This window comes from Hemitrygon akajei, chromosome 2 (genome assembly GCF_048418815.1).
Source record: "Hemitrygon akajei chromosome 2, sHemAka1.3, whole genome shotgun sequence".
NCBI classification, from domain to species: Eukaryota; Metazoa; Chordata; class Chondrichthyes; order Myliobatiformes; family Dasyatidae; genus Hemitrygon; species Hemitrygon akajei.
The window spans coordinates 79338329-79353067 of NC_133125.1; the positions used below are offsets into that span (position 1 = coordinate 79338329).

The 14739-nt window shown below is 45.4% G+C and overlaps 1 protein-coding gene and 1 pseudogene across 2 annotated transcripts in view; one reads left to right on the forward strand and one right to left on the reverse strand.

Annotated features, from left to right (window-relative positions):
* Positions 1 to 14739, forward strand: part of LOC140714284 (contactin-associated protein-like 5) — a 1700882-nt gene that overhangs the window by 1111828 nt on the left and 574315 nt on the right. The gene's annotated exons all lie outside the window — the stretch shown is intronic.
* Positions 1669 to 6644, reverse strand: LOC140714294 (ribonucleoside-diphosphate reductase large subunit-like; annotated as a pseudogene).

Below are 14739 nucleotides of genomic sequence, written 5' to 3' on the forward strand. Positions count from 1 at the left end.
TCCCCACTTACTTCCGCATAAAAGCATCAGCATCCTCGACCCAAGCAATAACAAGAAAGACCATGATCTGCAGTACAATACAAACTAAGTATTCACCTGACAATTTGACATACCACAGGCTCTCTCTCCCCAATAATGGGAGAAAGAGGTATCCCCTTTCACAACGAGAGGAGAGACATAGCAGAACAAGTCGCTGATTTACAGTGTTAAAAGTCTGTCACACTGTTTTGCTTCCCGAGTCCGGTGACTCGAGAGTGGGCATCAAACTCTCACCCACCGACAAGAGTGAGAGATTCACTGAGTACAAGCTTCCAACAGCTGATCCACTGTCCCTGATGTTCTGTTCACTCCTGTGTCACTTCAGTTAGCTTAGAACCAGCGTGTCTGTAGGGCCATGCAATTTCAGAACCCCAAAGACATGCACATCTTCTAGACTGTGTCCTTGGGATATTGAAAAGCGACCAACCATGATCGGTCCCAGCAGCGCAAGGAACTGAAGCCTGAGTGTAACTCCAGGTCAGCAGAACCCCATCCACCTGGAAAGGGAAGAGGAGAGACATCAAAGGAAGTGTTCGGAGATGAGTGTAAACAAGATGCAATTTAGCGCCATCATGACTCACCACCAACTATGCCTATGCCATTCCACCTCGAAAGAGATTTCAGCCTCATTCCAATGCTGAAACAACAATGGAACAACAATGGAACCTCTTGATCACGTCTGGATGCTGTTATGTATTGAGTTGCCGCTACATGATTGACTGATTAGGTATCTGAGTAAGTGTACAGGGCTTCCTAATAAAGTGGTTACTGATTGTGATTGCATATTGAAGTGTTGCTATGATCTTGATAACTAAAGAGCTCAAAGAACAAGAATAACCTGTATATTAAAATCACAGTTTCTGTAGTTAAAATGCAGCAGATGGCTCCGGGCATTACTGTCTGGACAGTTGAGCTTCTGTTGAAAACTTGGAGCTCGGATACACTTAAGCAGTATTGCACTGTACAATGTATAATCTCTTTCAAGGCTGACTCCTGACATCAGGCAATAATAAACTATTGAAATACTAAGGTTACTGTGAGAATGGCGAGCTGAGGTTAGTCAAAATAGTCATGATCTTAATTAAATGGTGGAGTAGAATTGAGTGACCTATAGGCCTATTTAACTGATTTATGTGTTCACACCAGACCACTATCTATAGGAGCAAAGGCAATTTGGCCTATCGAGTCATTCCATCTTGGCTGATTTATTATCCCTCTCCTGCCTTCTCCCCATAATCTTTGATATCGTTACTAATCAAGAATCTATCAACCTCCTCTATAAATATACCCAATGACTTGGCCTCCACAGCTGCCTGTGCCAATGGATTTCACAGATTCACCACCCTCTGCTAAAGAAATTCCTCCTGTTCTTTATTCTAAATGGATGTTGCTCTATTCCAAGGCTGTGCCCTTGGGTCTTAGACTCCCCTACTGTAGGAAACATCCTCTCCACGTCACTCTTTCTAGGCCTTTCAGTATTCGATAGGTGGGAATGAGATCCCCCATCATTTTTCTAAACTCTTGTGAATACAGACCCAGAGCCATCAAATGCCCCTCATATATTAGCCCTTTCATTCTCAGAATCATTCTCGTGAACCTTCTCAGGACCCTCTCCAATGCCAGCACATATTTTCTTTTTTTTTGCTGTATGGAATGTTTAATTGTAGTTGATCAATGGCATCAAATAGTTTACAGTCCTGTACAAAGAATATACACCAGAAGGAGTAGGGATACAACACCACAATCTACTCACCTAATGCTTCAGCAGTCTACCTGGCCCCAAGGATGTTTGTAACCACAGCAGCTAAGACCATACCAACAGCAGTTAGTCCTACACAGGCACATGGTGTCCTCCCACCCCACTTACAAGCTCAGCTCCAGCAAGAAAATATGCACACCAACTGCATCAGGCACATTTCATGATGCACAGCATCCAATATGCAAGGTGAATGAGGACAAATCGATCAGTATGTTTTGTTGAATCAAGTATTACCAAGTTACTTTTACTGATGTGGATCGAGTGAACAGCAGGGTCTTCCAGTCTGTGTTACACCTACATTGGTATTAAACAGACTACGGGAATGCTGGCAGGGGCTCTCAATCTAGGAGCCACACATCAGACAATCAGCCCTGTTCTCCAGAAAGTACATCATGGCAGCTGTGTTCTTCTCCTTCTCCTTCTCCGCACTGGCTGTTGCACTTTCACGCAGCTTCTCCTTGTTCAGGGTGAACTGGATGGGATTGGTCCTCAAGTAATACATCCCAGTCTTCAGGCCCTGCTTCCAGCCGTAGAAGTGCATGCTTGTCAACTTTCCATAATTGGGCTCAGCAATGTGGATGTTAAGTGATTGGCTCTGGTCGATAAAGACTCCATGGTCTGCAGCCATCTTTGATTATGACCTTCTGCGATATCTCCCAGACAGTGTTGTACAGAGACTTCAGGTCAGCTGGGATTGCTTCAATGTTCTGGAGCGATCCGTTCTCAGCAATGATCTGGTTCTTCATATCCTCATTCCACAGCCCGCGCTCTGTCAAGTCTCTAAACGAGTGCGGGTTCACAACCTGGAACTCCCCGGAGAGCACTCGCCGTGTGTAGATGTTGTTGGTGTATGGTTCAATTGATTCATTGTTACCCAGAATCTGAGCTGTAGATGCAGTTGGCATTGGGGCAATGAGAAGGCAGTTTCTAACACCGTACTTTGCAATCCTCTCCTTTAGCCCTTTCCAATCCCATTGATCAGTGGGTGTGACGTTCCACATGTCATACTGCTGGATACCCTTGCTGACAGGACACCCCTTGTAACTGTCATAAGGACCCAGCTCCTTAGCCAATTCACAGCTGGCATCCAGGGCTGCGTAGTAAATGGTCTCAAAGATCTGAATATAACCATATAACAATCACAGCACGGAAACAGGCCATTCCGGCCCTCCTAGTCCGTGCCGAACTCTTAATCTCACCTAGTCCCACCTACCCGCACTCAGCCCATAACCCTCCACTCCTTTCCTGTCCATATACCTATCCAATTTTACCTTAAATGACACAACTGAACTGGCCTCTACTACTTCTACAGGAAGCTCATTCCATACAGCTATCACTCTCTGAGTAAAGAAATACCCCCTCATGTTTCCCTTAAACTTTTGCCCCCTAACTCTCAAATCAAATCTCTCGTTTGTATCTCCCCTACTCTCAATGGAAACAGCCTATTCACGTCAACTCTATCTATCCCTCTCAACATTTTAAATACCTCGATCAAATCCCCCCTCAACCTTCTACGCTCCAATGAATAGAGACCTAACTTGTTCAACCTTTCTCTGTAACTTAAGTGCTGAAACCCAGGTAACATCCTAGTAAATCGTCTCTGCACTCTCTCTAATTTATTGATATCTTTCCTATAATTCGGTGACCAGAACTGTACACAATATTCCAAATTTGGCCTTACCAATGCCTTGTACAATTTTAACATTACATCCCAACTTCTGTACTCAATGCTCTGATTTATAAAGGCCAGCGTTCCAAAAGCCTTCTTCACCACCCTATCTACATGAGACTCCACCTTCAGAGAACTATGCACTGTTATTCCTAGATCTCTCTGTTCCACTGAATTCCTCAATGTCCTACCATTTACCCTGTATGTTCTATTTGGATTATTCCTGCCAAAATGTAGAACCTCACACTTCTCAGCATTAAACTCCATCTGCCAACGTTCAGCCCATTCTTCTAACTGGCATAAATCTCCCTGCAAGCTTTGAAAACCCACCTCATTATCCTCAACACCTCCTACCTTAGTATCATCAGCATACTTACTAATCCAATTTACCACCCCATCATCCAGATCATTTATGTATATTACAAACAACATTGGGCCCAAAACAGATCCCTGAGGCACCCCGCTAGTCACCGGCCTCCATCCCGATAAACAATTATCCACCACTACTCTCTGGCATCTCCCATCTAGCCACTGAATGTTGAGGTTCTGAGCTTCACTTTCAAAGTGATATCGCATCAGGACGAAGGCATCTGCTAGCCCCTGAACTCCAATTCCAATTGGCCTGTGCTTCTTATTAGAGTGTTCTGCCTCAAGAACTGGATAATAGTTCACTTCAATGATCTTATTCAGGTTTCTAACGGCCACCCAGGTGACATCAGCCAGCTTATTGAAGTCGTAGGTGCGATCGGCAGTAACATACATGTTCAATGCAAGGGAAGCCAAGTTGCAATCTTTCACCTCATTCAAACTGGTGTATTCCACAATCTCAGTACACAAGTTGCTGCATTTGATGGTGCCCAGGTTCTGCTGGTTACTCTTCCTGTTACATTTGTTACGTACCCCATAACTGGGTGTCTGACCAGCAAAGATAGAAGAATCTGTTGGAGTCTGGTGGTACTATTTTCAAACAGTGTTTATTAGTAAAATATACAAATCAATATCAACAATGCAAATATATAGATAATACACGTTAGCAATACTAAACCTAAAAGTGTGGGTATAATAATAATCAATAATAAACAAGCTCTATCGATGTCTAGGGGATAATGAATTGTCATAGAATATAAAGTTCAGTTCAGTTCATACATGCTGAGGTAGTTGTTAGTTCTTGTGTTTTAATTATTGGAGAGAGAGGGAGAGAGAGAGAGAGAGAGAGAGAGAGAGAGAGCAAGCGAACAGTGACAGCTACAGTCCAGCAAACCTTCCTTTACGTTCTTGATCCGTCGATGTGTTGTGGCCATTCAGGTATGACCCCTCTGTCCTTCAGCTAGACTGTTCTTCTGTGGTGGACTCGTCACCCAGGCAAGAGCAGACACACACACAAGCCCCCACCGGCCCTGCTATAAACACTGAGTTAAACTGACGGATCCTTCGTTCGGTCCCCAATGCCCCACACCTTCTCATGGTTTCCAACACTCAAGCAGTGCTCACTAGTGTGTTTCCTTGTGTGTCTGAGGGGTGTCTCCCCAGACCTCACTTTTATCCCCACTCACGGGGTCTCAGGTGTCAATCAGTTTTGAATGGCTTAGTCCATCAAACCAGCCCACTCTGGCTGTCCACTGAGGAATTTTAATGAACAGAATGGTACCAAGTAAACAGCCCTCTCCGGAGCCATAAGTCTTTCAGGAGTCATAATATGGTGGAACAACAAGTCTCTCTCTCCCGGTGTTATCTCTCCCTTATCTGAAGCAAATGTTCCAGTCCTAGTATGTTTTCCCTTTGTCTCTCTTTCTCTCTCATTAGCAGCGTGGTAACAGTGACAGTTTGAGATTCTCCTGGGGGGGGGGGGGGGAACATGGGCAACTCTGTACCTTCTGCCCATCAGAGTTGTTCATCCTTTGTAACACAGGCATCTTTGTACAGCATATAAGGAGTTCCTCTCTCTGCCTGAGACTCAGTTATAGCATACCACAGCTGCTGTGCCTTCACCACCTTGTGTGCTCGGCCCTCTTTCTCATATCTTTCATAGAGGGCCTCAAACTCCTCTCCCCAAACTTCATCCAAGCCTAGGCAGTCATGGGGACACATTAAGGGTCTTGGTTGTTCTTCACTCGCCTCATGAAGAGATCTGATATCCAAAGGGCATAGAAGAGGTCTCGAGCTCGCTGCTCCTCCTTGCCTGTGTTCTTCTTCAGATCCAGAAAGTCAAAAACATCCATGTGCCAGGGCTCCAGGTAGATGGCACAGCCACCTGGGCGCTTGTTCCCTCCCTGGTCCACGTAACGTGCAGTGTTGTTGTAAACCCGCAACATTGGTACAAGGCTATTGCTGCTTCCATTGGTGCCTGCGATGTAGATTCCCATAGCTCGGATGCAGCTCACGGCAACACCAATGCCCCCAGCAGATTTGGAAATCAGAGCACATTACTTCAGGGTGTCATAAATCCCTTCAATGCTGTCATCCCTCATGGAAAGCAGGAAACAGCTGGAGAGTTGGGTCCTGTTGGTGCCAGCATTGAACAAGATGGGAGAGGCATGAGTGAACCATTTTTCCAACGGCAGGTTGTATGTTTCAATGGCAGCATCAATGTCACCCTTGTGGATTCCAACGGAGACCCTCATCAGCATGTTCAGCCACTTTGCCATTGATCTTGAGCAGATAAGAACGTTCTAAAGTCTTGAATCCAAAGAAATTATAGGAGAAGTCCCAGTCGTAGATGATGGCAGAATTCAGTCGATCTTTATTTTCAAGCACAATATCAAAGGTTTCCTTGGAAATCATAGGCAAGTGGTTGTTAGTCAGAGGGTTCACATAGTTGTACAGATCCTCCATGACATCAGAGAACACTTTTTTGGTTTCCTTGTGGAGATTGGAGACTGCAATTCGTGCAGCCAGAATAGCATAGTCCGGATGTTTGGTTGTCATGGTAGCAGCTGTTTCTGCTGCCAACATATCCAATTCAACAGTTGTAACACCACTGTACAGGCCTTGAATCACCTTCATTGTGATCTGTGCTGGATCTACAAATTCAGGATTCAGACCATAACAGAGCTTCTGGATCCGGGAAGTAATCTTGTCAAACATTACTCTCTCCTGATGACCATCTCTCTTGATGACGAACATGATGCTGGGGCCTGTGGGGATCGCGGGTCTGAACTACGGGAAGACACCACACCAGCAGCTCGTCAACTTAAACGCCCCAGCACATATTTTCTAACATAATGGGCCCAATGCTCCTCACAATGCTCCCATGCGTGGTCTGACCAATGCCTTGTGATGTACCATCAATAACTCTCTGAGACATGAGGCGAGATATAGGCTTTTATTGACTGGAAGAAAGAACAAGCAGCAATTGACCACCATACTACATCCTGGAGACTGAAGGCAGGGCTCAGGCGCCAATTGCCTTTATACCGGGGTCTGCGGGAGGAGCCACGGTCAGTGGGAGGAGCCACAGGAGCAGTCAGCGGGGGGGGGCGTGTCCAGACAGGTATATGTAGTTCACCACATTCACCCCCCCTTTGTTTTAAAAGAGAGTCCCCATGGGGTGCAGTTTCTGACAAGTATATCTACAGGTTAAGTCTATCAGGTGGTCGAATCTGTCACTGCGATCTACGTAGCACCGGCTGTGATTGCACAGGTGCCGGTGGTGATTGCACAGGTGTCGGTGGTGGTGATTGCACAGGTGTCGGTGGTGGTGATTGCACAGGTGCTGGTGGTGGTGATTGCACAGGTGCCGGAGGTGGTGATTACACAGGTGCTGGTGGTGGTGATTGCACAGGTGCCGGAGGTGGTGATTGCACAGATGCCGGAGGTGGTGATTGCACCAGAGACGGTGGTTGTGCTGGTTCCGGCCTAACTGGAGGTGTCAGCCCACTAGGCGTCAGTGATCCCTCATGCATGTGCAAGACACCTGGTATAGGACTGTCGTGAGGAGTCTATGTAGGGCTCGGTGTGCGCGGTGTCACCTCGGGTACAGGGTTCATAGTTACTGTGGAGTGTTCGGGGTAGTGGTCTGCTGCTCCTGCAGGCGCCAGGTCGCGGATGGAGACCGTGTCCTCCCGCCCATCAGGTAAGACCACGTAGGCATACTGGGGGTTCGCATGTAGAAGGTGAACCCTCTCGACCAGCAGGGAGTATTTATTGCTCCTCACATGTTTCCGGAGCAGCACTGGCCCTGGGGACGTCAGCCAAGCCAGTAGGGTGGTCCCAGTGGCAGACTTCCTGAGAAAAGAGAATAGGCACTCGTGAGGGGTGGCATTGGTGGACGTACATAACAGGGAGTGGATAGAGTGGAGTGCCTCGGGGAGGACCTCCTGCCATCAAGAGACCGGCAATCCCTTTGACTTAAGGGCTAAAAGTGTGGCCTTCCACACTGTGGCATTCTCCCTCTCCACCTGTCCATTTCCCCAGGGACTATAGCTCGTGGTTCTACTAGTAGCAATGCCCCTAGCCAGCAGGTACTGGCGCAGCTCATCACTCATAAACGAGGACCCTCTATCACTGTGGATATAGCAGGGATATCCGAACAGAGTGAAGAGCTGGTGCAGGGCTTTTATGATGGACGTGGCAGTGGTGTCGGGGCAGGGGATGGCAAAGGGGAACCGTGAGTACTCGTCGATAATGTTGAGAAAGTAGACATTGCGGTCGGTGGAGGGAAGGGGGCCCTTAAAGTCAACACTCAGTTGCTCAAAGGGGCGGGTGGCCTTGATAAGTTGCGCCTTTTCAGGATGGTAGAAGTGCGGTTTGCACTCAGCGCAGACTTGGCAATCCCTGGTCATCGTCCTGATGTCCTCAAGGGAGTAAGGCAGATTCCGGGCTTTTACGAAATGGTAAAATTGGGTGACCCCCGGGTGGCAAAGATATGCATGGAGGGCGTATAGCTGGTCGAGCTGTGCGCTGGCACACGCTCCCCGGGATAGGGCATCAGAGGGTTCATTGAGCCTGCCAGGCCGGTACAGGATATCATAGTTGTAGGTGGAGAGTTCTATTCTCCATCGCAAAATTTTATCATTTTTGATTTTGCCCCGCTGTTGGTTGCTAAACATGAATGCAACTGAACGCTGATTGGTCAGCAAGGTGAACCTTTTGCCGGCGAGATAGTGCCTCCAGTGCCTAATAGCTTCCACTATGGCCTGGGCTTCTTTCTCCACCACGGAGTGCCGAATTTCAGAGCCTTGAAGGGTACGAGAAAAGAATGCTACTGGCCTGCCTGCCTGATTGAGGGTAGCAGCCAGCGCGAAATCAGAGGCGTCACTCTCTACTTGGAAGGGAATGGTCTCGTCCACCGCATGCATCGTTGCTTTGGCAATGTCCCCTTTAATGCGGCTGAAGGCCGCGCGGGCCTCGGCAGAGAGGGGAAATGTGGTAGACCTGACCAGGGGGCGGGCCTTGTCTGTGTAATGGGGGACCCATTGGGAGTAATAGGAAAAGAAGCCCAAGCACCGTCTGAGGGCTCTGAGGGTGGTGGGAAGAGGGAGTTCCAACAGGGGGCACATACAGTCGGGATCAGGGCCAATGACCCCGTTCTCCACGACATACCCAAGGATAGCGAATCGGGTGGTTCCAAACACGCACTTGTCCCTGTTTTAAACTTCAAGCCAATAAAATTGATGCACCATCAATAACTCTCCGAGACGTGAGGCGAGATATAGGCTTTTATTGGCTGGAAGAAAGAACAAGCAGTAATTGACCACCATACTACATCCTGGAGACTGAGGGCAGGGCTCAGGCGCCAATCGCCTTTATACCGGGGTTTGTGGGAGGGGCCACAGTCAGTGGGAGGGGCCACATGAGCAGTCAGCGGGGGGGGGGGGGGGGTCGTGTCCAGACAGGTATATGTAGTTCACCACACCTTGTAAAGCCTCAGCATTACATCCTTGCTTTTATATTCTAGTCCTCTCAAACTGAATTGCTAATAATGGATATGATTTGTATGTTCATATAAACTATGAATGACTAATGAGTCTTCAGAATCTTTTGTCCAGGACACAGGATAACTGAATGTGCCTAGAAATTATAGCTTGCAAATAATTGCAATTGTTTGTATTACTAGTTAATTTACCTTTAATATAGACCATATCACTTCAATGCATACGTGCTACATTTTTTTAGCTGGAGAGGACAGGGTTCATTGACCACACTTCAGCATGGAAGTGAGCTGCATTGACGTATACTATCAGGAAAATAAATGAATCAATCAGGGATTGATTGGAGTCTGTTCACTAATGGAATACTGACGCATGACTGTGAGATTAAATTAGTTTCAGCATGGCACAAGAAAGAGAATTTATTGTAGAAGTAGTCTAATAAATTAATTTGTATTCCCTCACAAAGTAATTAAAGTCACAAAGAATCTGATTTTGATCATGCATTTTTCCAGACAAAATGTATGCTATTCAGACTCTTATCAGTAAAATTGCACATCAGATGCTCAACAAATGCTTCACTAATCACATTGATGATAATGTGGGGATAGTTTTTAAATGTTTGCATTTATAGAGAGAAATATAGTTAATGTTTTTGATCAATGACCCTTCTATTTTGTTTCAGAATTTGAGCATCTGCAGTTTACCTATTTCACAATCAGGTTTATAATCACTGATTTTCATTCAAACACGAGGAAATCTGCAGATGCTGGAAATTCAAACAACACACACAAAATGCTGGTGGAACACAGCAGGCCAGGCAGCATCTATAGGGAGAAGCACTGTCGACGTTTCGGGCCGAGACCCTTCGTCAGGACTGAAACGTCGACAGTGCTTCTTCCTATAGATGCCGCCTGGCCTGCTGTGTTCCATCAGCATTTGTCTGTGTTGTTTTCATTGCAAAATGTTTGTTTTGTTGCAGCAGTACAATGCAATACATAAAAAATTACTGCAGCTCACAACAAGAAATATAAATAAATAAATAAATCATACAAAAAATCCACAGAATAGTGAAGTTGTGTTCATGGGTTCATGGACTATACATGGGAGGGGACGAAGCTATTCCAAAACATTGGGTGTGTATCTTTAAGGCCCTGTGCCTCCACTGTGATGGTGGTAATGAGAAGATGGCATGTTTTTGTAGTGAGAGTCCTTAGTGCTGGATGCAGCCTTCTTGAGACACTGCCTTTAGAAGATGTCCTTTATGGTAAGAAGTCTAATGCTCATGATGGAGCTGGCAGAATCTACGACCGTCTGTAGCTTTTTTTGCTGATCCTGTGCATTGAAGCCTCCATACCAGACAATGGATCCAGTCAGAATGCTCTCTAATGTACATCTGAAGAAATTTTCTGGAGTATTTGATGACGTATCAAGCCTGCAAACTCCTAATGAAGTACAGCTGCTGGTGTGTCTTTGTGATTGCATCAATATTGGGCCCAGAATCAATCCTCTCAGATGTTGATGCCCAGGAAACTGAATCTGCTCACACTTTCCACTGCTGATCCCTCGATGAGGACTGGTGTGTTCCCTCGACTTACCCTTCTTAAAGTACATAATCAATTCCTTGGTCTTACTGACATTGTGTGTAAAGATGCTGTTGCAACACCATTCAAACAGCTTATTTTGTCCTGTATTCCTCCTCGTTCCCAAACTTGAAGAAGGATCTCCTGCTGTGCAAGTTCTTGTGTGTCACAGAAGTCACTTGTTTGTTTTCTGCTTCACTTGAATCTATCTGACATTTCTTTAACGTGCATGTATAACATTGGTGTTTCACCACAGGATGCAAACTGAGTAGACTTGTTATTAAAGTGCCACATGCTGGCACTGGCTGTTGTTTGCCTCTTCCCGTGATCTAATTTTAGTGAAATAATCTACAAATGGATCTTTTGTCAGTAGTTCACACAGGGCTATGAAGCAAATTGAGAAGAATATACATTTGTCTTTGTTCTATTATAAGCTTGTCCACAAGGTGGGGAATGACAATGCCCAAGAACCAATGGACACAGCCCAGTGCATCTCAGGAAAAGCCTTCCCCATCACTGAGTACATCTACAAGGATGACTGGCACAAGAAGGCAACATCCAGCATAAAGGAGCCCTGCCACCCAGCCCATGCCCTCTTCTCGTTGCTGTCATCGACGAGGAAGTACAGGAGTTTAAGGTCCCACACCACTAGGTTCAGGAACAGTTATCACTCTTCAATTAGGCTCCAGAAACAGCATGGATACATTCACTCAACCTTAACAGTGAGCTGATTTTACCTATGGACTCACTTCCAAGAACTCGACACGTCATGTTCTCTATTATTTATTTACATTTATTATCAGTAGTATTTATTTTTTTGATTTGCACAGATTTTGTTCTTTTGCAGATTGGCTGTTTTTCAGTCTTTGTATTGTTTATTGATTCAGTTGTATTTCTGTTCTACTGTGAATGCCCGGAAGAAAAAAAAAGGATCTCAGGGTCATACATGTCAACATGTACATACTTTGATATTAAATTTACTTCTGGCTATTTTTTCTCTAAAATTTACCTCAATGTAAACTAAATTAATGAAAAAACTGTACAATACCCTTCAAATATTGAGAGGGTTTAAAAAGGAATCACTTTTGCTAATTCTCTTTAGCTTCTTTTTCCTTCATTTTCTCTTCTCCCTCATGATTTTCAATATGTATGTTTGCTTGTCCATTTGAATGGATATGAGTATGCTTTATCTATATTTCCAAACTGAGAAAATCCTATATTTCTGTTTCCCATAGAAAAAAACACATTCAGCATACATTAATATGAGTAGAAGAGACTGAAAAAGCAATGATGAAATTGAATTATCAAGCTAACTTAAAGTTTAATGTCATTCAATCATATACATGTATACCATCAAACAAAACAATATCCCTCCAGAACAAGATGCACTACATAATACATATAACTCACACAAAACACAAGTAATATTACCACAAACAAAGTAGCAAGGAGTAAAATATTTTCCAGAAGATTGATATTAACAATACATTATTATTACAAATATATGTTAATGAAATAATCACTCTGTTAATTCCCTCTTAAGACTCTGGTATGACTCTGAGAATATAAACACCTCTCAGACATCTCATTTAGTTGCTGTATACATGTATAACAAAGTAGATATGATTGGTTGTTTGATTGGGCCATCAAAATTAAACCTGATCTTCTGGGTGCTCGCTTGTGTTGTCAGTATAGATTTGGAGGGTGAAAACAGACCTCCCTTATTCAATCCACTGTGTGGATACATCTGGAAGCCAATTGCAATAAAGCAATCTCAGATGAGATTAATGAATGTAATGGAGATTAGGGACTGAGCATGTGCTTTTCACCATCTGTGTGAACCATGTCAGACCATTAACGTATTGAACATTTAACTATCAAAGAAAAAAATAGTTTACTTTGTAAAAGATTTCCCATTCAGAGAATTAAATCCTGCTTTTTAAGTCCTAATCAAGGTTCTATGGTGCTACTTCAAAGGAATGCATTTCCCCTGCACTTATTCTTCAACCAGCACCAATTACAAGACAACATCAACTGACTGTGCAGGTGATGCCTCCCTCCAAAATGCGCTGAATAACTTCTATGCCCGGTTTGAGGCGGAAAATGATGTGGCGGCGAGGAAGTCCACCCCTCCTACAAATGACCAGGTGCTGTGTCTCTCCGTGGCCGACGTGAGAAGAACCCTGTGCAGGGTCAACCCACGGAAGGCTGCTGGACCAGACAACATCCCTGGTAGAGTGCTCAGAGGACGTGCAGACCAGCTAGCAGATGTTCTCCCTGACATCTTCAACATCTCCCTGAGCATTGCCATCATTCCAACGTGCTTCAAGACCGCCATCATCGTCCCCGTGCTGAAGAAGTCTTCAGTGTCCTGCCTAAATGACTACCGTCCCATTGCACTTACATCCATCATCATGAAGTGTTTCGAGAGGCTCGTCATGAGGCATATCAAGACCCTGCTGCCCCCCTCACTGGACCCCCTGCAGTTTGCATACCGTCCCAACTGCTCAACAGATGACGTCATTGCCACCACCCTCCACCTGACCCTAACCCACCTGGACAAAACGACACATATGTTCGGATGCTGTTCATAGACTTTAGTTCAGCATTCAACACAATCATCCCTCAGAAACTGATTGGAAAGCTGAGCCTATTGGGCCTGAACACCTCCCTCATGCAACTGGATCCTAGACTTCCTGACTGGGAGATCTCAGTCAGTCCGGATCGGGAGCAGCATCTCCAACACCATCACACTGAGCACGGGGGCCCCCCAGGGTTGCGTGCTCAGTCCACTGCTGTTCACTCTGCTGACCCATGACTGTGCTGCAACACACAGCTTGAACCATATCATCAAGTTCACCGATGACACCACCATGGTGGGTCTCATCAGCAAGAACGATGAGTCAGCTTACAGAGAGGAGGTGCAGCGGCTAACAGACTGGTGCAGAGCCAACAACCTGTCTTTGAATGTGAACAAAACAAAAGAGATGGTTGTTGACTTCAGGGGGGCACAGAGCGACCACTCCCCGCTGAACATCGACGGCTCCTTGGTAGAGATCGTAAAGAGCACCAAATTTCTTGGTGTTCACCTGACCAAGAATCTCACCTGGTCCCTCAACACCAGCTCCATAAGAAAGCCCAGCAGCATATCTACTTTCAATGAAGGCTGAGGAAAGTCCATCTCCCACCCCCCCATCCTCATCACATTCTACAGGGGTTGTATTGAGAGCATCCTGAGCAGCTGCATCACTGCCTGGTTCAGAAACTGCACCATCTCGGATTGCAAGACCCTGCAGCGGATAGTGAGCTCAGCTGAGAAGATCATCGGGGTCTCTCTTCCCGCCATCACGGACATTTACACTACACGCTGCATCCTCAAAGGAAACAGCATTATGAAGGACCCCATGTGCCCCTCATATAATCTCTTCTCTTTCCTGCCGTCTGGGAAAAGGCTCTGAAGCATTCAGGCTCTTACGACCAGACTATATAACAGTTTCTTCCCCCAAGCTATCAGACTCCTCAATACCCGGAGCCTGAACTGACACCTTGCCCTACTGTCCTGTTTATTATTTATTATAATGCCTGCACTGTTTTGTGCACTTTATGCAGTCCAGTGTAGGTCTGTAGTCTAGTATAGCTTTCTCTGTGTTTTTTTTTTATTACGTAGTTCAGTTTAGTTTTTTGTACTGTGTCATGTAAACCATGGTCCTGAAAAATGTCTAATTTTTACTATGCACTGTACCAGCAGTTATGGTTGAAATGACAGTAAAAGTTGACTTGACTTGACTTGACATATAGGTTGTTCATGAGATGCTGGGTCTA